The sequence below is a fragment of the Solanum verrucosum genome, unplaced genomic scaffold (genome assembly GCF_900185275.1).
Source record: "Solanum verrucosum unplaced genomic scaffold, falcon-dt-bn FXZP01000272.1, whole genome shotgun sequence".
NCBI classification, from domain to species: domain Eukaryota; kingdom Viridiplantae; phylum Streptophyta; class Magnoliopsida; order Solanales; family Solanaceae; genus Solanum; species Solanum verrucosum.
The window spans coordinates 426715-454667 of record NW_026019949.1 but is presented as its reverse complement, the minus strand read 5'-3'; the positions used below and the strand labels follow the sequence as shown (position 1 = coordinate 454667).

Below are 27953 nucleotides of genomic sequence, written 5' to 3'. Positions count from 1 at the left end.
CGTCACATCGAGCAACTAGACCCCACCGCAAATATCATCGGTGAACTATATTCGGCTCACTGCCTTTGTTTCCTCTTCATTAGTGACTCTTGAATTTCTATTTTACTTTTTTTAAGTATTATTTTTGCTGTTAAGTTTGCAGTGCAGCCTGGTGTTTCTCCAATAAACTCCATAACGGTTGGGTGCCTTGATTTTACTCGTTCTATTTCATATGTTGTTTCATTTTTGTTGTGTTGTCGTATGACTGATTATGGTTGTTAGTAGGTTGGTTTTGCACAATTTCTTTTTCCATTAATTATTTTGTCATTCACCAGTGACTTAGTAATTTTTCTTGTTATTTTGAATTAATAGGGTCTTTTTAGTTAAGTATGTGCTTAAGTTTTCTACCAAATATGTGTCAATGCTATTATTTGATTTCATCTTATTACTTTGTCTAGTTTTTAAAAATTTAATTATTATTATAGTGCCATATTTTATTCTCAAAAAATGTGTATATTGTTTCAGTTATGTAAATTTCCTCATTATTTTTTACTTTTTTCTCTATTTTATGCAAAATCTTGTTAAACTTTGATCTAGTGTATTTTATCATGGGTCATTTTGTTTACTGTTTGTTAGTGATTACATGTTATTTTATCTTTGTCAATTTTAGATGGGAAACATGTCCACATATGTAGCCATCTAGTGTTGCTTCATATCAAATGTAATTGTACCCATCATAGTCAAAACTAATAAGTTTACATCAAAGGATACATCAACAGTCTCGGTAAAAACCAGGCTCACTGAAACAGATATCACAAAACATGGTCTCCAGAAAAGGCTAACATTGCTCCTGCATTCCTCAGGTATGCTTGGATTTCATGCTTATTCGAATTCTGTTTTTATTATTCTTCCCCTTCCTTTGTAGTAACTTTCTTCTCTTCCAGACAGAGAAGCTAATAACTACAAGGGAGTTGGATTTTCTAGAGCAGGTGGTATACCTTCCATTCCTATTCGTGATCCACTTCCATCAGCTCGTGGGCAAGAGCTAGCACCAAATATAAGATTTATGGTATTTTTGATGAGGCCTTGTGAAACACTACCTTAAAAATAGAGGTGGCATGTAAACAAGAAGTTGGTGGATGTTATTTATCGCTTCCCACAACGTCCCAAGCCACCAAACCCTGGACATGGAAACTTTGAGAATTGCAACCTCAAGTAGGTAGAATTGTATTACAAAATGAATCATAAAGAATTTCTTCTAGGTTAATGGATTAACAATACAATGATTCTGCCTACTTGAGGTTGTAGTTCTCAAAGTTCCATGTCTGAAGTTTGGTGGCTCGGGAAGTCTTGTGAAGCGATAATAACATCCACCAACTTCTTATCTACATACTACCTTTATTTTAAGGTTGTGTTTCACGAGGCGTCAACATAAATATCATAGCTCTTCCATTTAGTGCTAATTTTGGCCCACGAGCTGATGGAAGTGGATCACGAATAGGAAGGGAAGGTATACCAACACCTCCTACTCTATCTAATCCAACTCTCTTGTAGTTATTAGCTTCTCCATTTGGAAGAGAAGAAAGTTTCTACAAGAGGAAGAGGAAGAACATTAAAAATAGAATTCAAATTAGCACGAAAATTAATCACACCTGAGGAATGGAGGAGCAATGTTAGACTTTTCCAGAGACCTTGCCTTTTGATATCTATTGTAGTAAGCCTTGTTTTTGCCAAGACTATTGAGGTATCCTTTGATGTAAGATTTTCAGTTCGTAATATAAAGGGTACAGTTAAATTCGATGTGAATAAACACTAGATGGCTACATATGTGGACATAATCCAAATAAGCATGAAATCCAATCATGCTTTAGGAATGTAGGAGAAATGTGTGCTTTTGGTTTACCCAACACAACTTCAGTGATTATCAAACTCCTACATATTTTGTTACCAGCCTTACATGAATAGCTATGATAGGAGAATCAGATAGTAAAGGTTGCATTTCCTTCCTTGAAGATGTATTCCTCTCTTTCATATCAGAGTCAAAATCAATATAAAAAAAAACAAATTTGGCATCAGGTCAATAAAAAGATGTTGTAAGTTTTTTTTTAAAATTGATGCAAACAACCTAATAAGTCTCTACATCCTATATACCCAAGAGCCTTGTCGAAGCTAACCTTTTGAGTTTGGTGACTACTTCGAAGGAATTACCCAACTGAATGAGGCAAAGAATGGATTTATCTCCTTACCAGGATACTCAAACTTGAGATACTTCTTGACTCAAATCGTACTTCGAAAACATTTTTCTTTCCATCTTTCGAAGCCTGAAAATACTTCGGAAGATATAAATATCTATCCCTAAAGGTTCCTAGACCTGTAACTCTTTTTTCTACTTGCAAGACCAACTTATTTCACGCCCCGAGCTACCCTCGAGACACGGACATGGGACCTAGGATCAAAAGTGACCCGAAGATAACCCTGCTGGCATGACATGAGCGTACTAAGAATAACAATAACTGATGCGGAAGCTTAAATATCATGAAAATGAAAGTGAAGAGGAATACCCATTCTAAAACTGAATATATATCAAATCTAAGAGTCTAATACAAGAGAAATATCATAGTCAAATACTAAGCTGAATCTAACTATGTCTGATAATGGCCAAAATTGAAACTAAAAGACAGAAATACTGAAGTAAATAACATGATTGTTGTCCTCGGAGAATGAGGACTCATCATTGATGTTGATGAATTACAGATCGGGAACCGATCTATGCGTGATCTGACTGCTAAGGACCTAAACCTACATCACGAGAAGATGTAGCGCAGAGTATACGTCAGTACTGGAAAAGATATATTAAAGCTGAAATAACATATAACTGAACGAGCAGCAAAGCAAAGATATAAACTGAACATGATATAGATACTGAATGTTGAACTAACTGAATACAAAGACCACTTTTATAACAAGCTGATATTAAAAACTAACTGTGCTGAAATGTGGTCAAATCTATCAAGTCTGATTGAACTGTGGGAGCTACTAATAACCGACATAAAACCACATGAGCTAAATGTGGAGTCCGATGTATATGCCCTATCAAGAGGACCCAATATGCCCGGCCAAAGCTGTAGAGGCATGCTGGCGTGATGACTAAAATGATTCCCACAAATGGTACTTACAATCTACGTGGCTCGTAGTTCTGGGACTATATGGGTGACTTACTTTAGTCCAAATCGGTTTTATGCTACTCCCAATAGATTAAATGATTAACACATTAAGACTGAATTTTGGTAATATACTAGATAGCTCAAAATTGAAATGCTAACTGAGACTACGCATTAATAAACTAATAATGACAGATTCAAAAACTGAGGCAAGTATATCTAAAATAACTAAAATACCTGGCATAGCATGTGTAATTCAGGAACTAAAGAACTACATAACTAAGGTTTTAAAATTCATGCAAGAAACCAAGTAATAACATGATATTTTGAATTGGAATATTTAATTAACTAGTTCATGATAATCTGCTGAAGTTCTTCAAACCCTAGGTCTAGTTAATAATAGGGAATCAAGAATCTGGCTGAATTCTAGGGGCTTAATGGGTGAAAGAAACCCACTAGTGAAATCCCACATACATGGTAACTAATCCCATAGAGAAATCTTTATATTTCGGGGCTGGAACTGATGGAATTTTGATGCGTTCTAGAACAAGGGTTTGTCGACTCTTCCTCTAAATTTCTAAGTTTTGATGAAATATTGACTTAGGTAAGTTCTAGTTATGTTTCTAGGCTAAAACTGACCAAAACCACGTAGTTTAGGGTTAAAACGACGTAGTTTAGGTGTCCAACAAAATAGGAAAAGACTAAAAGACCCCTAACTTAAACTGCTTACAGGGCTGGCCACGATCACTTCCACGGACCATGAAATGGACCACGGACCTTGAAGATGGTTGTGGTCTAAGGTCCAGGAGATGGGGCTTCTGGGGTCTGATCCACGGTCACTTCCACGGACCATGAAATGGACCACGGACCTTGAAGATGGTTGTGGTCTGAGGTCCAGGGGATGGGGCTTCTGGGGTCTGATCCACGAGCCTGTACCATTTCCCGTGTGGAGGACCACAGACCGTGAAGGTCCCCGTGGTCCTCACTTGGGGTGAGATCTGGAGGCTCAAGTCTGGGGGCCTATTGGATAGTCTTCACGGACCACCCCATGCCCGTGTGGAGGACCACGGACCGTGAAGGTCCTCGTGGTCTTCACTTGGGCGTGGGGTCTAAGTGACTAGCTATGGGGCTACTGCGTAAACGTCACAGATGCCACCATGGCCCATCGTCAAGACCATGGACCATGAAGGTGCCTGTGGTCTGAGGTCAGGGCCTGGTGAAGTCCAAGTCATAACCACGGGCAGGTCAACGGACCGTTGACCCAATCACGGTTTGTGAACCTAGCTATGGTTCACTAGTTCAGGTAATTTCTTTGTAATTATTTCTAGGTCTAGTTTTCGAGGTGTTAAAATATCTCCTCCTTGGGAAAATTCATTCTCAAATTAAGGCTAAACTAGCTAAAATAGAGGGAGAGAGCTGCAAACCCTACCACTAAACACTGGAAACTGACTTCTGACTGAACTCGGTTCCAAGAACATGCAAATATGCCAAAAATGCAAGTACAAACTGAAGCAACATGATACTAAGACAGAATTTACTCATGAATGACTAAAAAATTGTAGAGGGACTATTACCGAAAGTGGTATGGAATCGGAAGGAAAGAGGTGATGATACTTGGCCGTCATGGTTGCTTTTGCTTCCCAAGTAGCTCCCTCTACGGACTGACTCCTCCACAAAACCTTATCTGAAGCGACTTCTTTGTTTCTCAACCTTCAAACCTGACGATCAAGGATTTCAACTGGTACCTCTTCATAGGTGATACTATCCTTCACAACCACACTTTTTAGAGGTACAATAGATGCTGGATCACCCACACACTTCTTCAACAGTAAAATGTGGAAAACCGGATGCACTAGTTCTGTTGGCAACTCTAACTCATAAGCCACTTTACCAATCATTTTCAAGATCTTCTAAGGGCCTACATACCTAGGACTGAGCTTTCCCTTTTTTCCAAACCTCATCACTATTTTCATAGGCGACATTTTCAGGAAAACCCAATCATCAACTTGGAACTCTACTTCCCTTCACCTTACATCTGCATAAGATTTCTGGCGACTCTGGGCTGTCTTTAGTATATCTCTAATGACTTGCTCTTTCTCCATAGAATCATAAACTGAATCTGTCTCTATCAAGGTTCCTTCACTTACTTCAAACCAACCAACTAGGGATGTACATCTACGCCCATACAATGCCTCATAAGGGGCCATCTGATTGTTGGAATGGTAGCTATTGTTGTAGGCGAACTCACTAAGAGGAAGGTGATTATTCCAACTACCCTTGAAGTCGATCACACAATCTCTCAACATGTCCTCTAAGGTTTGAATGGTACGCTTTGCCTGACCATCTGTTTGTGGATGAGATGTTGTGCTAAGATTAACCTGAGTACCAAGACCCTTCTGAAATGACTTCCACAAATAAGAGGTAAACTGAGGACCTCTATGTGAGATGATAAACAAAGGAACCCTATGCAACCTAACTATATAATTAATGTAAAGCTTGGCGTAGTCCTCCACCGAATATGTAGTCTTAACCACCAAAAAGCGTGAAGACTTATTAACTGTATCAACTATCACCCAAATGGAGACATGCTGTCTGGGAGTACGAGGTAACCCTGTGATGAAGTCTATGTTAATCACTTCCCACTTCCAAGTAGGAATATCGATCTCTTGAGTCATACCTCCTGGTTTCTGATGTTTTACCTTGACTTGATTGCAATTGGGGCACTTAGCCACAAAATTTGCTATATCTCTTTTCAAGCCATTCCACTAATAGACTTCCCGCAGATCACGGTACATCTTAGTGGCGCTTGGATGAATAGAATATATGGAGTTATGGGTATCTGCAAGAATTTGTTGTTTCAACTCTCCCACCTTAGGAACACATAGTCGACCCTGATAGCGAAGCACACCATCTCCCCCTTGGGAGAAGACCTCAACCCTCTGCTGGTGGATTGAACACTTAGTTCAAGTAATATCATATCACTTTCTTGCTTTTCCTTTACCTCTACTACCAAAGAAGATTCTAACCCATTCTTAATTATTACACCACGATGTGATATGGTCATAAAACGAACTCCTAAGAGAGCAAGTCTGTGAACATCCTTTGCTAGTTCCTTTCTTTCTTCCTCAACATGTGCTACACTACCCATAAATATCCTGCTAAGAGCATCTTCTACCACATTGGCCTTACCAGGATGGTAATGCACACTCATATCGTAGTCCTTAAGGAACTCAAGCCATCTCATCTGGAAAAAATTCAACTCCTTCTGAGTGAACACATACTAAAGGATTTTATGGTCTGTGAACACATCTACATGAACACCATGAAAGTAATATCTCCAAATCTTAAGTGCGAACACCACTGCTTCAAGCTTAAGGCCATAAGTTGGATAGTTCTTCTCATGCACCTTAAGCTATCTAGAAGCATAAGCTATAACCTTACCTTGATGCATCAAAACACAACCTAGGCCGACTCTGGATGCATCACAATAGATCACATAACCGTCTGAACCCTCTAGTAGAGTCAAAACACGAGCTGTAGTCAACCTAGTTTTCAATTCTGCAAAGCTTCTCTCACAATCATCTGACCACTGAAACTTGACTTTCTTCTGAGTCAACTTAGTGAATGGAGAGACTATGGATGAAAATCCTTCCACAAACCTTCTGTTATAACCTGCTAGACCCAAGAAACTTCTGATGTCTGTAGGAGAGGTAGGTCTAGGCCATTGTTTCACTGCTTCTATTTCTGGGAATCCACTTGGATCCCTTCACTAGATACTATATGCCTAAGGAAAGCAACTGATTGTAACCAAAACTCGCACTTGTTAAATTTGGTGAATAACTGGCGATCTTTGAGAATTTGCAGGACAACCCTCAAATGGTTCGCATGTTCTTTCTCATTCCTAGAGTAAATGAGGATATTGTCAATAAAGACGATAACGACGAAGTCCAAGTACTGCTTGAACACTCTGTTCATCAAATCGTTGAAATCTACAGGATCTTTGGTTAGTCCAAATGACATAACTAAAAATTCATAATGACCATACCGACTTCTAAAGGCTGTCTTTGGAATGTCACTATCTCTGACTTTAAGCTAATGATAACCCAATCTGAGGTCTATCTTTGAGAAATGACTAGCACCCTGAACTTGGTCAAACAAGTCATTAATCCAGGGGATGGGATACTTATTCTTGATTGTGACCTTGTTCAACTGCCTATAGTCAATGCACATTCTAAGAGAACCATATTTCTTCTTCACAAATAACCCTGGTGCACCCTATGGGGAAATATCGGGTCTGATGAAACCTTATCTAGAAGGTCTTTCAACTACTCTTTCAATTCCTTAAGCTCTGCTAGAGCCATTTTGTAAGGAGGAATAGAAATAGGCTAGGTATCTGAAAGGAGATCAATTCCAAAGTCGATTTCCTTTCCGGTAGGAACTCTGGGAAGATCATATGGAAACACTTCTCGAAACTCATTGACTACCGAAACTGACTCAAGATTTGGGGTTTCGGAGCTTGAATCCTTAACCTGAACTAGATGACAGAGATAACCCTTCAAAATCATCTTTCTGGCCTTCAGTTATGAAATGAATCGATCAATAGGCGCTAAGCTACTACCTTTCCATTCTAAGATTGGTTTGTTTGGAAACTGAAAATGAACAATCCTAGTTCTACAATCGACTGAGGTATAACATGAATGTAACCAATCCATGCCTAGAATGCCATCGAAGTCTACCATTTCTAACTCTACAAGATTTGTTGAGGTGACTTTCTAAGAGACCGTGACACGGCAATTTCCTTATACCCGTCTAGCTATAACTAGGTCACCGAATGGAGTATAGACTGAGAAGGGTTCTGAAAGAGTTTCTGGCCTAACATCGAATTTGACTACTATATAACAAGTTTCAAAGGAAAGAGTAGCCCCTAGATCTAACAAAGCATAAATATCTAAGTCAAAGACTCGTAACATACCAATGACTACATCTGGAGAGTCTTCCTGATGATGGCAAGCCTGAAGAGCATACAACCTAATTTGGTGTTGTACACCACCTGTAACAGATGAGTCACCCTTCTGACTCGGGCAACCTATTGGTGGTGCTGAAGTTGTGGACTGAGCTCTTCCATTGTTACCTTATTGACCCTGTCTAGAAGGACAATCTTTCAACCTGTGACCAAACTGACCACACCCAAATCATCCGTCCTTTCCTGTAAGGCACTCGCTCAGATGGTTCTTACCACACTTAGGGAAAGTTGGGTAGGTTTTGGTGCCTGAAACACTACCTTGAGTCTTAGAGCCTGATGCCTTACCCTTCTGATCATTACAGAACTTTGAGAATGGAACACTAGCTAATGAAGGTGTTGGAGTTGAAGACTTTTGATGATACTACGAGCGATTACCACTACCCAATTTCTGTTAAGAATAGTCATAGTTGCCGGTCCTTGCCTTCTTATTCTCCTTAGCCTGTTTCCTAAGCTTATCTCTCTAAACCTGCTGAGCATGAGTCGTGAGCCTAGAGATGTTCATATTTTCCAGCAACATAGCATTTCGACACTCTATCTTCATCAAGTCTGACACTCCATATAGAAACTTATTCATTTAGGTTTTGGACATCAACCATTTGAGGAGAATACCTGGATAGTTGGGTAAATTCGAGTCCATACTCTTAGAATGTCATGCTACCTTGCCTTAAGTTCATAAATTCCTGAGCTTTTGCCTCTCTTAACTCTCTTGGGAAGAACCTGTCCAGAAAAGTCTCACTAAAGCAATCCCAAGTGATAGGAGCGACATTTGTACCCCTGTTCTCTTTCTACTGAGTATACCAGATATGAGCCACATCCTTAAGTTGGTAAGATGGTAACTTAACTCGATCATTCCCAGTTACCTCCATCACTTCAAAGATCTTTTTGACCTCATCAATGAAGTTCTGGGGATCCTAAGTAATCTATTATTCTAAGAACTCTAGCGGATTCATACTAACAAAATCTCGCACTCTGGTTGCAGCTGACCCAACATTAGCATTTGCCGGAACTAGAACCCGCTGATTGTTCTGGTTGGCCATGCTCTGAGCCAACATCTGAATGGCATTGCGGAACTCTACATTCAAAACTTCTTGATCTGGGACTTGTGGAGCTGCATTTGCATTCCTAGCATTCACATTCCTAGCGTTAGCTCTATGAGAAGGCATGATCACTGAAACGTATAATGTCGAGTTAGAATGGAATTAGATCATACCGTACGCACAATAAGAGTAATAAGGAAATTAAGATTTTTCCTAAAACGCTTTGTAGACTCCCTACCATTAGAGGTGGTGCACACTACACACCTATGAAAAGGACTCTACGTAGTGCAGCCTTTCAGACATCCTAGGACACTTAAAACTAGTGCTCTGATACCAAGTTTGTCATGCCCTGAGCTACCCCCGAAACGTGGACACGGGACATAGGATCACAAGTGAACCCAAGCTAACCCTGTTGGCATAACATGAGCATACTAAGAATAACAATAACTATTGTGGAAACTTAAATATGATGAAAATGAAAGTGAAGGGGAATACCCATTCTAAAACTGAATATATATCAAATCTGAGAGTCTAATACAAGAGAAATATCAAACTCAAGTACTAAGCTGAATCTAACTATGTCTGATAATGACCTCTAACTAACTAGAAGTGTTGGGACATGCCCCACCTAAATCTAACAAAAATGAAACTAAAAGACAGAAATACTGAAGTAAATAACATTATTGTTGTCCTCGGAGAATGAGAACTCATCATTGATGTTGCTGAATTAGAGATCGGGAACCGATCTATGCGTGATCTGACTGCTAAGGACCTAAACCTACATCACGAGAAGATGTAGCGCAGAGTATGCGTCAGTACTGGAAAGGTACAGAGCATGCATGATAGATTAAAGCTGAAATAACATATAACTGAACAAGCAACAAAGCAAAGATATAAACTGAACATGATATGAATACTAAATGCTGAACTAACTTAATGTAAATACCACTTTTATAACATGCTGATACTTAAAACTGACTATACGAAAATGTAGATAAATGCAATCGAGTCCGATTGAATTGTGGGAGCTACTAATAACCGACATAAAACCACATGAGCTAAATGTGGAGTCCGATGTATACTACCCATTGAGAGGACCCAATACGCCCGGCCAAAGGTGTACAGGCATACTGGCGTGATCATTATAATGATGCCCATAATGGGGACTTACAACCTACGTGGCTCGTAGTTCTGGGACTATATGGGTGACTGACCCTAATCAAACACGATATTATGCTACTCCCAATAGATTATATGATTAACACATTAAGACTGAATTTCTTTAATATACTAGATAGCTCAAAACTGACATGCAAACTGAGAATGCACATTAATAAACTGATAATGACACATTCAAAAACTGAGGCATGTATATCTAAAATAACAGAAATACATGCTTAGCATGTGTAATTCATGAACTAAAGAACTACATAACTAGGGTTCTGAAATTCATGTAAGAAATAGAGTAATAACATGATAATTTGATTCGGAACATTTAATTAACTAGTTCATGATAATCTTCTGAAGTTCTAGAAACCCTAAGTCTAGTTAATAATAGGGAATGCAGAATTTGACTGAATTATAGGGACCTAATGGGCGAAAGAAACCCACTAGTGAAATCCCCCATACCTGGTGATGAATCTCACAGAGAAATCTTTTGTTTTCGTGATTGGAACTGATGGAATCTTGTTACGTTCTCGAACTAGGGTTTGTCGCCTCTTCTTTCTCTCTACGCTCTAAATTTCTAAGTTTTGATAAAAAATTGACTTAGGTAAGTTCTAGTTATGTTTCTAGGCTAAAATTTACCAGCTACTTGTAGTTTAAGCGTCCAATGAAATAGGAAAACACCAAAAGACCCCTAACTTAAAATGTTGACGGGGCTGACCACGGCCACTTCTACGGACCGTGAAAGAAACCACGGACCGTGAAGATGGTCGTGGTCTGAGGTCCAGGAGCTGGGGGTTTTGGGGTCTGATCCATGAGCCCCTACCACGGCGCGTGTAGAGGACCACTGACCGTGAAGGTCCCCGTGGTCCTCACTTGGGGTGAGGTCTGGGAGCCTACTAGATAGCCTTCATGGACCACCCTATGACTCGTGTTGAGAACCATGGTCTATGAAGGTCCTCGTGGTCTTCGCTTGGGCGTGGGGGTCTAAGGGACTAACTAGGAGGGCTACTGCCTATATGTCATGGACTCCACCACAGCCCGTCGTCAAGACAATGGACAATGAAGGTGCCCGTGGTCTGAGGTATGGGCCTGGTGAAGTCCAAGTCATGACCACGGGCAGGTCAACGGACCGTGGACCCTATCACGGTCTGTGAACCCTGCAGTGGTTCCCTTATTCAGGTAATTTTTCTGCAATTTTTTCTAGGTCTGGTTTTCTTGGTGTTACAACTTATCACCAATATTTGTGCAATCTACAGGAGCATATGGTAAGCCTTTACCGGAGTCATACTCTGAAACTAGATAAAGTTGAACCCTAGTTTCATTGAATCGTGATGCACTCCCATTATATACAAAGAATGTATGACTCTCCCCAACCTCCTCCTTGGCTAACATTTAGCTGGAAACTATAACTCTATTGATAACGATGAAACCACCTTTTTTTGGGTAAAAATAAAAAAGAAGTGTCAGAAGTCCACATCAGAAAGCAAACTTTTTTTGGATATGAAATAACTATTTGAGACAGAAAAAAGTAGTTGAAGGAGAAAATCCAAAAGTTGGGCCTACTCTAAATGAAAACAAGACAACTATGCTTCAGATGAAGATAAATTTAGACCTTTTATCCTGACCTACAGAAGTATTTTCCTCCCAAGGAAAAAAGAAAAATAAAGAATAAACACCAAAGTTGACGAGTTGAATGTTTGTGTATAATGCAACATGCTTCACATAAACAGCTTAAGTTTCAACCCACCTTTAGGGTGAAATTATTATTGTTGTTCAACAAATAATACTAAGATACTTAGTTTAAAGAATAGTTTTAAAACAAGAAACTTTAAACCCGTAAAGAAAATAGAATCTGAAACATATTAGAAATAATAAATAAAATAACTTTTCCCAAAGAAGAAAATCGAGTCCACTGAATGTATAGTGTCCTTAAGAAAATTCTTCCCCTCAAGTATCCGAGGTTAATGGAATCTATCCTCTCATAATAGAATGATCTTACTCACTGCAAACCATCAACAATAGTAGAGTACACTGAGAATTCAAGATTTAGTAGAAAGAGAAGAAGTCCAGATAGTCCTTATCCGTTATTGAAAAATAAGAGGAAACCCTTCTATATATATACAACAGAGGGCAGTGTGAACAAGTGCTTATTGTGCCTTATCGAAAAGGTCAAAATCCTTTCACAAAGCCACAACCCTTCAGAATAGTCACAACCTTACGAAAAAGTAACAACTTTTCATAAAAATCACAACTCTTCACAAAAGTCGCAACTTTTCATAAAAGTCACAACTCGTTAGAAAAGTCAAAACTCTCTATTAATGTGATAACTCTTCCATTTTCATTCATAACTTTTAAAAATCAACAATTACTCGTGGCATTAGATGAATTGTTACCTTGAAGGGTTCTTTTTAATAGATCCTACAATGGTTCAGTCCAAATATGGTCTCAAATCTTTTCAGTAGGTACAAATTTAAGGTTATGATGAAAGAAGGATAAAAAATAAATCTTCTTTAAGAAATGCTAGTATGTAGAAGCACAAACAATCTCAATCACATGTACTTATATTTAGCTTTCAAAAACCATTTCTTTAGAAATCAAATTACTAGGAGGAAAAAATGTTACCTACAACACATTTTTGGTTTCCACCCATTAATGCTATGTTTTGAATTTTTACTTCAACCCTAATTTTAGAATGGTAGTTAGCAGTTAGCTTTAAAATTGAATTTACTTCACCACTAATTTTAGAAGAAACCAATCATCTTGGCTATATATTTTATTGAACTTACTACTATTTATAGAAGATAGTTCCATTTAGAATAGGTAGTTAGCAGTTAGCACTATAATTATGTGGCAGAACTAGGTTAAGTCAATGTTGTTAATTCGTTCACCTTCGTTCAAAAAATATATTGTGCAATTAAGGCAAACCTAATCTTCCTAATTATATGTAAATTGTTGAATCTCCTTGACACATGGGAAGATACTAGTGTAGTGACAAATGGGGTTCAAAATCTATTTTAGATCATATATTCAAATCTTAGGTATACATTCTAGTGTTTATCTCAAAATTTATTTTTTCTGAATCTCCTTCGGCCACTACTATAATTGCACCGAGAGGACTGTTTAAACCCTTTGCCAACTCTACATTAACTATTTATAAGTAGCAACCCATATATTTTACTTCCATGTTACATTTTATTATACAAAGAAAATGAACTTTTGCACCTAACTCAAAACAAAAGTTGTCCATTGCCCAAGAGAATATATATCGATAATAACTTTCTTATATAAATTTTGGGACTCTAAATCCACTCTTTCACTCCCCAAAAGCTAGCTATTAATGTGGGAGATCCTCGACGGTTCCACACTAGGTACCTTTCACTCTACCACAAGTGGGTAGCTTTTTCTGAGGTCCCCCTTTTCAAGTTGGGTGGCCACGGGTCTTCCTGATACGATGGACACGAAGGGTGATAGATGAATCTGATACTATCGATACGATAGAAGAGAACGTGGAATTAAAATAGACTAGAAAAGAAAATAAAAATGCTTCTAACATAAATGAGTATTTCTACCTACTTTAAGAGAAAAACATATCATAAATCATTATCACATACAGTGAGGACATGTATATCAATTAATAGGGGAAGGTCTGATTGAATTTGGGAATATACTTGAGGAGATTAAGGACTTGAATAAACCTGGTGGCCTGGTAATCCTAGACGAAGATGATAAATTAAATATACAAAAGAAAAGGAAAAAGAGAAATCAAAACCAAAAAACCTTTTGAATGCAAAGACTATGCTTAAAAGGAATAAGGAATCATCTATAAAGAATGATCCTATACCCATGTTGGCATACATAAGTTCTGAGGATTCTGAGTTGTCTGAATTCATCCCAATATCGATTTTCCATACAAATATCAACAACATATAACTTATGCTCAAATGATTAAAAACATAACTCTTTCTCAATTGAGGTAATTACTCAAAAGATCCTCTTCAAAGAGGTAATACTCTGAAACTTCTATAAACTCATAACTCATATAGAAATCGATGTTTTTCTCGTTGAAAATGTAAAAATGTTACACATGGGAATATTTAGTTCCCTTATACTCATTTTGAAACATGTAAGACAACTCTACTCATTCTCATACACATTTACTCAATATTCAGTTCAAATCTAAAATCAATTTAAATAATTCTCAAACAGACTCAAAAAGGTCCTCTTGAACTTTCCTCTTAACTTTACTTTAATTTGAAATGTGCATTAAGAAATGTGATTATGACATGTATGATCTCTCAAGGATTAATTTAGACTTTATGATTTCATATTAAGAAGAGATCGCAGGTACTATTTAAAATAACACATACGAAATGAAGGATGGAAAAGAAAAGGACTTTGCGACCCTGGCGCACTATGTGGCGTAGGGTGCCTCCCCCAAAACCACTGGACAGTGTTTGGGGTGCTGTGTGTACCGCACCGGGCCAGGATCAAACTACTGACCAGTATTCCTAGCACAGTTGTGGTGCACCACCCCACACCTGTACCTAGAAATCTGATGAATGTTTCTTCAATTTTTCGGGTCCTAACTCATTTAGAATCGAGTGATTTCTTTAAAAATCTCTTTGATTCATAAAACCAACACAATTTTGATGAAATCCCACATCAAATCCATTAAGAAACAACACACCTATTCTCAATACCCTCACCTCAAGAACTTAAAAGCCTTTATTGTTAAAGAATGGGGTTAAAAATCAAGAACTTCTTTCAGATACTCAATATAAAGAATCTCATGGATGAATTCATGAAAGAAATTACATGATTGGTTTGAGGGAGAACAAACCCAACACCATGAGAGGCTTCCATACCTCCAAAGAACACTCGTTCTTAGTGGAATCCTCGGTTCTTGAAAGAACTCTCGAAACCCTTCTCCTTTTCTCCTCATGAAACCCTTCTCTCAAATTTTAAGCATTTAAGAACATTGAGAAGTGGTATAAATCAGACCCTTATTTGAGTGGGAAAACGTTTTAGGCCTAGTGGGGTATGGAAAAGACTAAAATACCCTTTCCTTAGGATGAAAAACCTTAACTAGAGAGGATTCATTCAAATAGCCATAAATTTTTACATAGACCTCGATATTTAACAAAATTTGTGGTGTTGGAAAGAAAACTCAAAGACCTTCGATTTGATACCTCATGGGCCACCTAACTCTTTATGTACTAAAAGATATGGTCATTTGAAGTTGACCCAATACTAAAAACTGGTTGTAGTTCGAGATGTTACTTCAACCATCAAGATTACTCTTTTCTCACATAGCCACAATAACATTCTAAATAAATATGGATTACAACCAGAAATGAACCTGAACAACTATCACATACTAATAATGTAGAAACCATCACAAATCTTATCAAACTTTCATTCTTAGAGCATAATGTTTCCACGAGCTTAAACTATAAAAAATGATATTTATACATCATGTACTCATTAAGGGAGGATCCAACTTCTCTAAGCCAAAGAAGGACATGATCAAGTGATTACCCAGGGAAAGATAAAACCAGGTATATATAACCTCTCATAACACAGTATGAATGCTAGATCAGTTCCTAAGATTGTAGACAACCGTTAAGAACGACAAAACTAAACACAATAATTCCCACATTCAATCACACATAGTCAAAACGTGATTACGATGACTGATATGAGGCTAAAAATACATATTTTTAATCATTATTTCCTCACATTTATTATTTATATTTTTCCTTTTTGAGCATTAATTTGATGGATTGTGCTAAATTGTGTATTTTATTTGTAGGGTTAAATTGGTGGAAAATTGGAGAAGTTTGGAGCTAAAACGAATTAAAGATTGAAGGTTGAAGAAGGAAATCAAGAAGATAACTTAATGGATTAAAGTGAATAAAATATTATATTTATATAAAAGGGGCATATTGCGAATTGCAAAAGATTTAAGATGAATGAATAAGCTGCCATGTGGCAGTTTCTCAATGCACTGGCCAATTGATGAATGGCGGTGCAGAATCAAGCACTATTGTTCACGCGGCGAAAAAGAAAAAGGAATCCAATTCCTTTTGGTTTTGGATTCCTACTTTAGTTTGAATTTAATTATTTTATTTAGGGTTTCCTACATCTATAAATAGTGCATAAAAATAATTATGGAAGCCAAGAACCAAGATACAAGACACAATATAAATTTTCTTCTAACTTAGGAACTTTGGAAGAGCTGCCGTGGAGGGCGGAGAATTGTGGTTTATTCTTTCTTCTCCTTTATTATTTATTTGTATTCGTGATTAATAAAAGATAATTTAGCTATTGTTCTTAACTTTTTATGATTAACACAAGAATATTTATTTTAATGAATTGTGATAGTGTTTTTGAGATAATGAGTACCTAACTTTCATAACTAGGGTTGTGGGAACCATAAGCGATTAACAAAGTATGAATAATAACTACATAATTTGTGAATAGTGTTGAAGCATGCATTGATAATTCTTTCGTTTAGAAGTCTTTTTAACAGTGGCCAACGTTAGAACTCGTCTTGTTGCTACTTGTCGGACCAAGGAGGTAATGAAAAAGAAAAGAATTATCAGCATAGATTTAGTGTGATACCATCTAATAGTCTAGTGTCGATTGGTGTGCTGTAATAACTAAGTCAAACATCGATTATGATGTCTAATATGAGGTAAAGGTAAGGATTAGTAAATTATACACACGTAGCCGGACCAAGGTATGGGGTGAAATTCTCTAGATGCCAGATCAAGGATTTAGAGATACCTAACTTACCACTTTACATGTATACACTAGAAAAAGATTACTATTATTAGGATTACTGCGTTATGAGCTTATGGGGAACAGATTCCTAGTTACTTTTAATAATTTGAATATAAATAAATACTTAGTTCAAAGCTATCTTTTTATTGTTTTTATTTTATTTCAATTTAAATCCACCCATTTTTATATAACGACTATTGAGTTAAATATTTGCTATTGGCAATATTCTTCTATATTCTCTGTGGGATCGACCCCAACTCATAGTTGGTTAAATATATTACATACGATCGTTTATATTTCTTTTCAAGAAGTATATTTGAATGTTATTAAGAATGGCGCCGCTGTCGGGGAATGTGGCTTAGAAATTGTCTTTAGTATTTATTTTGACTTGTAGTCCTTTTTTGTTTCTTAGGATTAGTTTTAATTTTTTTTTTATTATCATATTTCTTTTACTCTTCTTGAGATGTCATCTGAAAAAGTATGTAGTATTAAGTGCGCTTGCAATTCTTGCACTTTTGATATTATGCATTCTTATAGGTGAATTTTTTCTTAACAAGATAAGTTGTAGGGTGACATGGAAGATTTGTTAATACTTTGCTATAAATTAATATGTAAGTGCAGTGATGAATATAAATTTGAATTTGATCTCTATTATTTATATTGTGAGTCTAGTGCAAAGATTAAATCATATGACACCCAACAATTTAATAATAATATGTGTGAGGAAGAAAAAATACTTATAAGTCAACTTGAAGAGCTAAAAGTTGAGGGACAATTGCTTGATCATATTGTTATTGATTTTGTCACTGTTGAGAAGAGTGCACTAGAGTTATGCAATGAAGTAGACAATATTATTTTAAAAAACTTTAGTATGTGTAAACATGAGGGTGAAAAAAATAATACAATTCATAAGTTAGGGTGCATTGAACCTCATTCCAATCATTTTTCCACATTATGTTTAGATGATGAGAAATTAATCGAGCCATCTAAGCCTATAGAAGAGTGTACGGAGGAGGAACAATGTGTCTATATTCTTGAATTTATTGTTTCAACATCGGAGAATTACATTTCTCACTTAGGATCTAAGAAGTGCATAATGCGATATCTATTGTTTGGGACCTTTATTTTTGTCCACCACCCCTTGAGCATAATAGAAAAATTGATGTAAAATTAGGGGTACAATTCATATCTTCAAAGTGGAAGGAAAAATAGTAAAATTGATGCTGTCGTGCCGCGACGTTAAATTAAGCGCTTATTGGGAGGGAACCCAATTAGGAGTGTAACTTCTTATTTTATTTTAATTTTATTAGTATCACTTTTTTTTTCTTTTCTTGTTTTTTGCAGATTAGGGGAAGTCTGAGTACCAAAAAAAAAAGGAGCATATTTGAGCTTAAGTGTTGGATGACGACCCTTGATGAAAATTAAGAGAACATGCTACTAGGTAGGCCTAAAGGCCTCAGGGAGTTTTCCTAACCCTTCTTTTAAATTTTATTTAATGCTTTGGGGACATAGTATCTTTTTAAGTGTGGGGTGGAGGAATGAATTCTTAGTTTTTACCGTTTTATTGAGTTTTTCTTTTTTTAGGATGGGTTCCTTGACTTTTGTTTTTGGTTCTTTTCCTGAGGATAGTCCCTTTGAACCGAGTGTTTTTTATTTTTTTAGGAATACATTTTATTTTAAAATTTTATTTTTATTTTTATTCTTATTTTTATTTGGAGAGAAAAGAAAAGACACTTTTGAGTTACGTGATACTTACTATTTGGGCCTAAATTTGAGTAGTACTTTCTTGTGAATGCTTGATTGCTAGTGAAATTGCAAACTTTTTGACATCTAGGTTCATGGTTGCAACTTTGTATATAACTTATTTTATTTTGTAGTTTGTTATGATCCTGTCTCTCTTAGATGTGGAACTGATCCATGTTAATTGATACTTGTGCCATGTGTGGTGAGATTTTGTTTATTCCATGTTTTGTATCTTAGTCTAGAACTTGCCCTGCATGTTATTGAAGCGAAATAAAAAGTGTTGCTTTGTTTAGGAGATGATAATAGGCTTTCTTTGATTTGTCTAGTAAATTTTTACCTTTTCAGATATTTTATCACTAGTTAGCCCTTTTGAGCCTGTAGCCTTTTATTGGTAGCCATATTTTGCCCTCAACTATTTTGTTGAATCCCTAGTTTTTACACCTTGCTTCCTTGAGAATTATAGCATAGACTTATTCTAATTATCACTTATCAGAAAAAGAGATGTTTGAGTAATCAATGATAGCTACAAAGTGCTTAAAATCCCTCTTTGAAAGAATGTGATATGAAAAAAAAACAAAAAAAAAACAAAAGAATGTGACATGAAAAAAAAAAAGTTACCTTGATGATTGCCTTGGTCCTTCCAAGGACATCGTGCACCTTAACACATGTAAAATACGTAAATTGAGGGTGGCTATTATGAAGGAAAACTAAAAAAATAAATAAAAATAAAAATGATTGAAACATTCTTGAGATGCTGAGAATTACTTGTGAAATAATTATTGAAGAGAGGGATGAAAATAAAGAGAAGAAAATAATGGGTGATGAAGTCTAAAATTGCAAAGTGCTTAAGCAAGTGTAAGATACTATTATATAGTTTTCCTACCCGTCCCCTAGCCTACATTACAACCTGTTAAAGTCCTATTTGATTCTATTCAATCAGGCTTAATTAGTGGAGATGTACATAATGGGATAGCATATGGTTCTTTGCGCATACATATGAATTTTCATTGTGAGTGTGAGAGTGTTCTTTGATGCTAAGTCCTTAATTTATATTCAATCTTTTGATTTGAGTGTGTGGACTATTTCTTCTTGTGAGGGAACTTATTTCATAATAGATAGGTGATTTTATTAACTTTCTTTGATGAGAGTAGGTGAGCAATCTTAAATTTAATGAGTTCATTGTCCTTCCTTGAGGTTAGGAGGTTAGAGGTTTGTTGTTTATTTGGATATCTTGCATAATGATTGAGAAGTCTACTTGATATTTTGAAATTGGTATATGGCCTAATTGTTTGTATAAACCAAAGTGATGACATTACTAGTATGATTTTTTTTTCTTGGGATGAGTTTTAATGTTTGCTCGAGCACAAACAAAAGATTAAGTGTGGTGTGTTCATATGAGGCTAAAAATACATATTTTTAATCATTATTTCCTCACATTTATTATTTATATTTGTCCTTTTTGAGCATTAATTTGATGGATTGTGCTAAATTGTGTATTTTATTTGTAGGATTAAACTGGTGGAAAATTGGAGAAGTTTGGAGCTAAAACGAATTAAAGATTGAAGGTTCAAAAGGGAAATCAAGCAGACAAATTAATGGATTAAAGTGAATAAAATATTATATTTATATAACAGGGGCATATTGCGAATTGCAAAAGAATTAAGCTGAATGAATAAGTTGCCACATGGCAGTCTCTCAATGCACTGGCCAATTAATGAATGACGGTGCAGAATCAAGCACTACTAATCACGCGGCGAAAAAGAAAAACGACTCCAATTCCTTTTGGTTTTGGACCCCTACTTTAATTTGAATTCAATTATTTTATTTAGGGTTTCCTACATCTATAAATAGTGCATAAAAATAATTATGGAAGCCAAGAACCAAGATACAAGACGCAATATAAATTTTCTTCTAACTTAGGAACTTTGGAAGAGCCGCCGTGGAGGGCGGAGAATTGTGGTTTATTCTTTCTTTTCCTTTATTATTTATTTGTATTCATGATTAATAAAAGATAGTTTAGCTATTGTTCTTAACTTTTTATGATTAACACAAACATATTTATTTTAATGAATTTTGATTGTGTTTTTGAGATAATGAGTAGCTAACTTTCATAACTAAGATTGTGGGAACCATAAGCGATTAACAAAGTATGAATAATAACTACGTAATTCGTGAATAGTGTTGAAGCATGCATTGATAATTCTTTCGTTTAAAAGTCTTTTTAACAGTGGCCAACGTTAGAACTCGCCTTGTTGCTACTTGCCGGACCAAGGAGGTAATCAACAAGAAAAAAATTATCAACATAGATTTAGTGTGATACTATCTAATAATCTAGTGTCAATTGGTGTGAAGTAATAACTAAGCCAAACATCGATTATGATGTCTATTATGAGGTGAAGGTAAGGAAGTAAATTATACACACGTAGTCGGACCAAGGTACGGGGTGAAATTCTCTAGATGCAGGACCAAGGATTTAGAGAAACCTAACTTATCACTTTGCATGTATACACTAGAAAAATATTACTATTATTAGGATTACTGCGTTATGAGCTTGTGGGGAACACATTCCTAATTACTTTTAATAATCTGAATATAAATAAATACTTAGTTCAAAGCTATCTTTTTATTGTTTTTATTTTATTTCAATTTAAATCCACCCATTTTTATATAACGACTATTGACTTAAATATTTGCTATTGACAATATTCTTCTATATTTTCTGTGGGATCGACCCCGACTCATAGTTGGGTAATATATATTACATACGATCGTTTATATTTCTTTTCAAGAACTATATTTGAATGTTATCAATGACGAGATAAATCTTTAGACTGCCGGACAACTACAGATATTCATTGTAGTTCTTCTATAAATTCACATAAGTAAAGAAATACATGTAGAACCACCGGAATACTTCAACTGCTCCAAGAAAATACCAAATGTGTCATATCTAAAGTAACCAAGTCTGCCCCAACATCATACCCTATCAAGAGGACATTCGAGGCTCGGTATATATGATCCACTATTAGGGATCCACCCATAGAAATGAAAACATGTGTGGGCATAGGTAGTGAATCATATTCCAACTCATGTCTATGAAAAAATATATGGTCACATAAGAATATACAGAACCATTGTTGAATAACACTAGATATGTTTTCCAAAAACCCTATATAAAACATTTCCATTCAGTTGACTCCATTTATTTGATTTTTAGCTACCAGCAATTCATCGGTATGATACCCATTATGATCATACCCATACTCGATTTTATCACACCTCACGTACTTTTCATATCAAATTACGGAAGGCGACACTCTCTATAGTAATAAAATATCACAATCACTCCGATCATTTACCTTACTCTCAAACCGTTTCTAGTATCAAAGTATTCTTAGAAAAAAACATACTCGCCTCCAAAATTTTTGAACTATTGCTCCCTCTCTTTCCGTGTAAGAACTTCATGGTAGCTAAGTGTCACACCCAAGGATGATAATACTAATTTCAAATTTGGAAGAACTTTCTCATCGAGGTAAAGCTATTGAATCACACCTAATGTCAATTCCATGCAATCTTTCACATACCAAGTTGCAATTATCATTCAACCTATCATATACCCCATGTCAAAACTTAAAGAGATCTTGGTCACCCTAATAATTTTGTATACTATAAGCATATAACCTTTATTTACCATCAAATGTCTATGTAACACAACACAACAGTCTATATAGTTTTATCAACGTCATAGTATAAATCCCCTCAAAATCCTTAATAATCATGTAGAACTATATCCCATCCGTTAGTAGAGTTAATCACCATAATTTGAACAGCATAACCCCATACAATTACACACAATCTTCCATACATCACCGTTAGTCGCCTAGACCAAACCTAATCTTCATAAAAGTCGTTGATAAGCCCGTTATAAGATTGTACTGAATCAATCAACCTTGCATCATCATTTCTATACTCAAAGGGGAAAAACCCTACTACCTTCAACTTCGAACCAATAGAGTCTACGAAATGCTCAATAACTGATGCAATCAATCATTTTTGTTACGCCCCAAGGCTATGCCCTGGGCTTAAACACAGGATCTAGGATCACGAGTGACCCCAAGCTAACCCTGAGCTAGCATATCATAAGCAAACTGAATATATCTATGAAAAATAAACTAATACGGAAGTTAAATTATGAGATAACTGAATGGTGGGGAATACCCAATACTGATCTAAATTTATATAAAATTCTAAGAGTTTAGTTAACTAAATGTATATACTGAAATATACAGAAATGAACTAAACTGAATGCAATGACCAAGTACATAATATTCTGAGACTGAATACTGAAATATAACTGAAAACCTGGTCAAATGCAGTAGAGTCTGACTGTGGGAGCTACTACTAACCGACATAAAATCGTGTGAGCTAAACATGGTGTCCGATGCATACACCCAATCAAGAGGAAACAATATACGTTGTAGAGGGTATAAAGGCATGACTGGCGTGATCAATAAATATGATGCCCACAAAGGGGACTTATAAACCTACTGGGGCACTAGTTCTGGGAGTATGCGGGTACGCTGAACCCTAGTCCTACTCGGTGTTAAGTCTACTCCCAACTGAATATGTATATGACACATCATGACTGAAATACTAAATGTTGAATAGGTCAAAATACTGACATGCACAATCTGCGAATGTAACAATTATATACTGATAATGTGATATTTAAAAATTGGAGCATGTATATCTGTTTTAACTAACCTAGAATGTGAAATTCATGAACTAAAAGAATCTACACAACTTGTATTCTGAGTTTCATGAAAGGAACAAAGCAATGATTCCACAAAGACATGCTAATCTAATTAGGAATACTTTAACAACTAAATCATAACTAATATCTAAGGTTTTAGAAACCCTAGGTCTAAGCATGATATAGAGAATCAAGAATTTGATTGAATTCTAGGTACCTATTGGGTGAAAGGAACCCACTAGTGAAATCCCACATGCCTGATGACGAATTTCACGAAGGGAATCTTTCAATTTCAGGCCTGGAACTGAAGAAAACATGTTGCGTTCTTGGAGAGGGCTTGGTCGACTGTTTCTTCTCTTTTTACTCTAGTTTTGGTGAATTTTAGAGAACAAATTGATTAGGGAAAGATCTGATTAAGTTACTAGGCTTAAACTGACCAAAACTACTTAGTTTAGGTGTCCAACGCATAGGGGAAAAGACCAAAACAACCCTAACTTAAAAGTTGTTGGGGCAAACGATGGGCCTGACTGACGGACCGTGGATGGACCTACGATCCATCCTGTCATCTCGTCCTTTGGAGTCTGGGAGCTGAAGGCTAGGGGGTCAAACTACGGCCCTGGACCACAGACAGTGGTCCTACCTATGGTCGTTCTAATGGTCAACCCTTTTCTTGGAGTTGTAGGGAAAGCTGAGGTGGTAACCACGGTCCCCACCTACGGTCCATAGACCAACCAATGGTCCGTAGGTGACCTTCGTCGGTGGCACCTGCAGGTTCTGCAGAATCTATCATTTGGTTTTTTTAAATCTGGAGTGTTACATTATCTCCCCCTTGGGAACATTCGTCCCCGAATAAAGTCTAAACTAGCTGCATATGGAGGGAAGGAGCTGCAATCCCTACCATTAAGTACTGGAAACTGAAATATGACTGAACTGAGTTCCAAGATCATGCAAATATGTTGAAAATGCAAGAACAACCGAAGGAACAAGATACCGAGATTGAATTTTTGCAACAGTAAACTTGGAGACTAGAGAGGAACTATTACCTGAAGGTGAAACGGAATCGTAAGGAAAGAGATGAGGATACTTGGCCTTCATGGCTACTTCTGTTTCCTAAGTTGCGCCCTCTACAGACTGACTCTCCCACAAAACCTTAACTGAAGCGGCTTCTTTGTTTTTTAATCTACGAACCTAACAATCAAGAATTTCAATTGGGAGATCATCATATGTTAGACTATCCTTCACAACCACAATTTCTAATGGTACTATGCATGTTGGACCACCCACACACTTCTTCAACAATGAAATGTAAGGATTGGGTGAACCATTGCTAGTTCTGCTGGCAACTTTAACTCATAAGCCACTTACAACCCTTTTAATATTGTGTAAGGACCTACATATCTAGGAGTGAGCTTCCCTTCCTTGCAAAATCTCATCACCCCGTTTATAGGTTACACCTTCAGGAAAACCAAATCATCGGTTTCAAATTCTAAGTCCCTTCGCCTAACATCTGCTAAGGACTTCTAACAACTCTAAGATGTCTTAAGTTTATCTTTGATGAGCTTAATTTTTCCATAGCCTCATGAAATGAATCTGGCCCAATCAATGCTGCTTCACCTACTTCAAACCGACCAATCGGAGATCTACATCTACTCCTATATAATACCTCATAAAGGGCCATCTGAGTACTGGAATGGTAGCTATTATTGTAGGTGAACTCTATGAGAGGTAGGTGATCATCCCAACTGCCCTTGAAAACAGTAACGCAAACTCTCAACATGTCCTCTAAGGTATGAATGGTACGCTCTGCCAGACCATTCGTCTACGGATGAAATGTTGTGCTAAAATGATTTCCAGAAAATGAGAGGTAAACAAAACACCTCTATCTGATATACTAGAAAAACGAACCCCATGTTACCTAACTATATCATTAATGTAGAGTTTAGCATAGTCCACCGTTGAGTCTGTAGTCTTGACAGCCAAAAAGTAATCGGACTTAGTAACTCTTTCTACTATCATCCAAATGGAGTCATGTAGTTTGCGAGTACGAGGTAAATCCGTATTGAAGTCCATGTTTATCACTTTCCACTTCCACGTAGGAATGTTAACCTCTTGAGTCATACCTTCGCATTTCTTATGTTTTACCTTCACGTGTTGACAATTAAGGCACTTAGCCACGAAATCTGCTATATCCCTCTTCATACCATTCCACCAAAAGACTTCTCTCAGATCACGGTACATCTTAGTGGCACATGGATGAATAGAATGCATAAAGTTATGGCCTTCTGTAAGGATCTGCTGCCTTAACTCACCCACCTTAGGAACACATAAGAGACCTAGGTAGCGAAGCACACCATCTCCCCCTTAGGAGAAAAGCTCAACTTTCTGCTGATGAACTGCACCCTTCGATTGAAGCAATATAGGAGACTGTCTTGTCTATCTTCAAAAAAATGACTAGCACCCTGAAGTTGGTTGACTAAGTCATCAATTCAGGGGATAGGGTACTTTTTCTTTATTATGAATTTGTTCAAATGACGATAGTCAATGCACATCCCGAGAGAACCATCTTTCTTTTGCATGAATAACACTAGAGCACCCCATGGAGAGATACTCGTTCTTATGAAGCCTTTATCTAGAAGACCTTTCAATTGTTCTTTCAATGCCTTGAGCTCAGCTGGAGCCATTTTGCAAGGACGAATTGAAATTGGTTGGGTATCTCGAAGGAAATCAATTGTGAAGTCGGTTATCCTTTTAGGAGGAACTCCAGGAAGATCTTTGAGAAACATATCTGGAAAGTTGATACCTACTAGAAATTACTCAATAGTTGGGGTTTCGGTGTTTAAATCCTTATCCCAAAAAAGATGATAGACATACCCTTTAGAGATCATCTTTTTGGCCATAAGGTAAGAGATAAACCGACCTAGACGCACTGAGCTACTACCCTTCCAGACTATGATTGACTCATTTGGAAACTGAAATCGAATGATCCTAATCCTACAATCGACTGAGGCATAGAAAGAATGTAACAAATTCATGCCTAGAATGATATCAAAGTCTACCATTTCTAACTCTACAAGATCTGCTGAGGTGACTTTCTGAGAGATGAAGACATGGCAATTACTGTTTACCCATCTAGCCATAACTGGATCACCAAGTGGGGTAGACACTAGGAAGGGTTATGAAAGAGTTTCTAGACAGACATTGAAGTTTACTGATATATAGAGACTCACAAAGGAAAGAGTATCCCCTCGATCTAACAAAGCATAAACATCTACATTAAAGACTCATAACTTACCAGTGACTACATCAGGAGAATCTTCATGCTCCCTACGATCCTTGAGAGCATACAACCTGTTATGGTGTTGATCGCCCGCCACCTTTACTCGATAAATCACCCTGCTGAGTTGGTTGACCTATTTGTGCTGCTGGAGCTGTAGACTGAGCCCTGTTATTGTTCCCTCCTTGTCCTTGTCTAGAACAAGGGCAATATCTCAACCTATGACCAGACTGACCACACCCAAAACATCCTACCTTGTCTGCAAGACACTCGCCCTGATGGTTCTTACCACACTATGGACAAGCCGGGTAGGTTCTATTACCAGAAGAATTCCCCTGAGACTTAACACATAGTTCCCTACCTTTCTGATCTTGTTGAAACCTTGGGGATGGAGCACTAGCTGATGAAGGTGTTGGGGCTGTATACCTTTGCTGAAATTGCGAGCAATTTCCACCACCCGATTTCTGCTCAGAGTAATCATATTTCCATGTTAGCATTCTTATTCTCCTTAGACATTTCCCTAAGCTTATCTCTCCAACCTGCTAAGCATGAGTCATAAGCCTAGAGATATTCATGTCTTCTAACAACATAGCACTCCTGCTCTCCGTCTTCACCAAGTTGGATACCCAAAATAGGAACTTACTCATTTGTGCCCTGGGATCGACAACCATATATGGAGCATACTGGGAGAGCTAGGTGAAGTTAAGTCCGTACTCATGGACTGACATCGTACCTTGCCTCAAATTCATGAATTCCTAAGCTTTAGCCTCCCTCAAGTCTCTTGGGAAGAACCTATCCAGAAAAGCTATGGTAAAACACTCCTAAGTCACACGAGCTGCATTCTGATTTCACGTATCAGGACACTTCATCCAATACTAAGTGCCAACGATCGTTAGTCAGTAATGTAACCCAACTAAGTGAGTTGGGGTCGAATCCCAAAGGGAGTGGTACGTATTTGAGAATCAATAAAAAAACATGAATATGTTCAAGTCAATCATAGGTAAAAACATTTACGAATAAAAGCATGGTT

At 36.9% G+C, this 27953-nt stretch overlaps 1 pseudogene; it reads right to left on the bottom strand.

Moving 5' to 3' along the window:
* Positions 1 to 625: 625 nt before the first annotated feature.
* On the bottom strand, positions 626 to 26432 carry LOC125813667 (uncharacterized; annotated as a pseudogene).
* Between the last annotated feature and the right edge of the window lie 1521 nt (positions 26433 to 27953).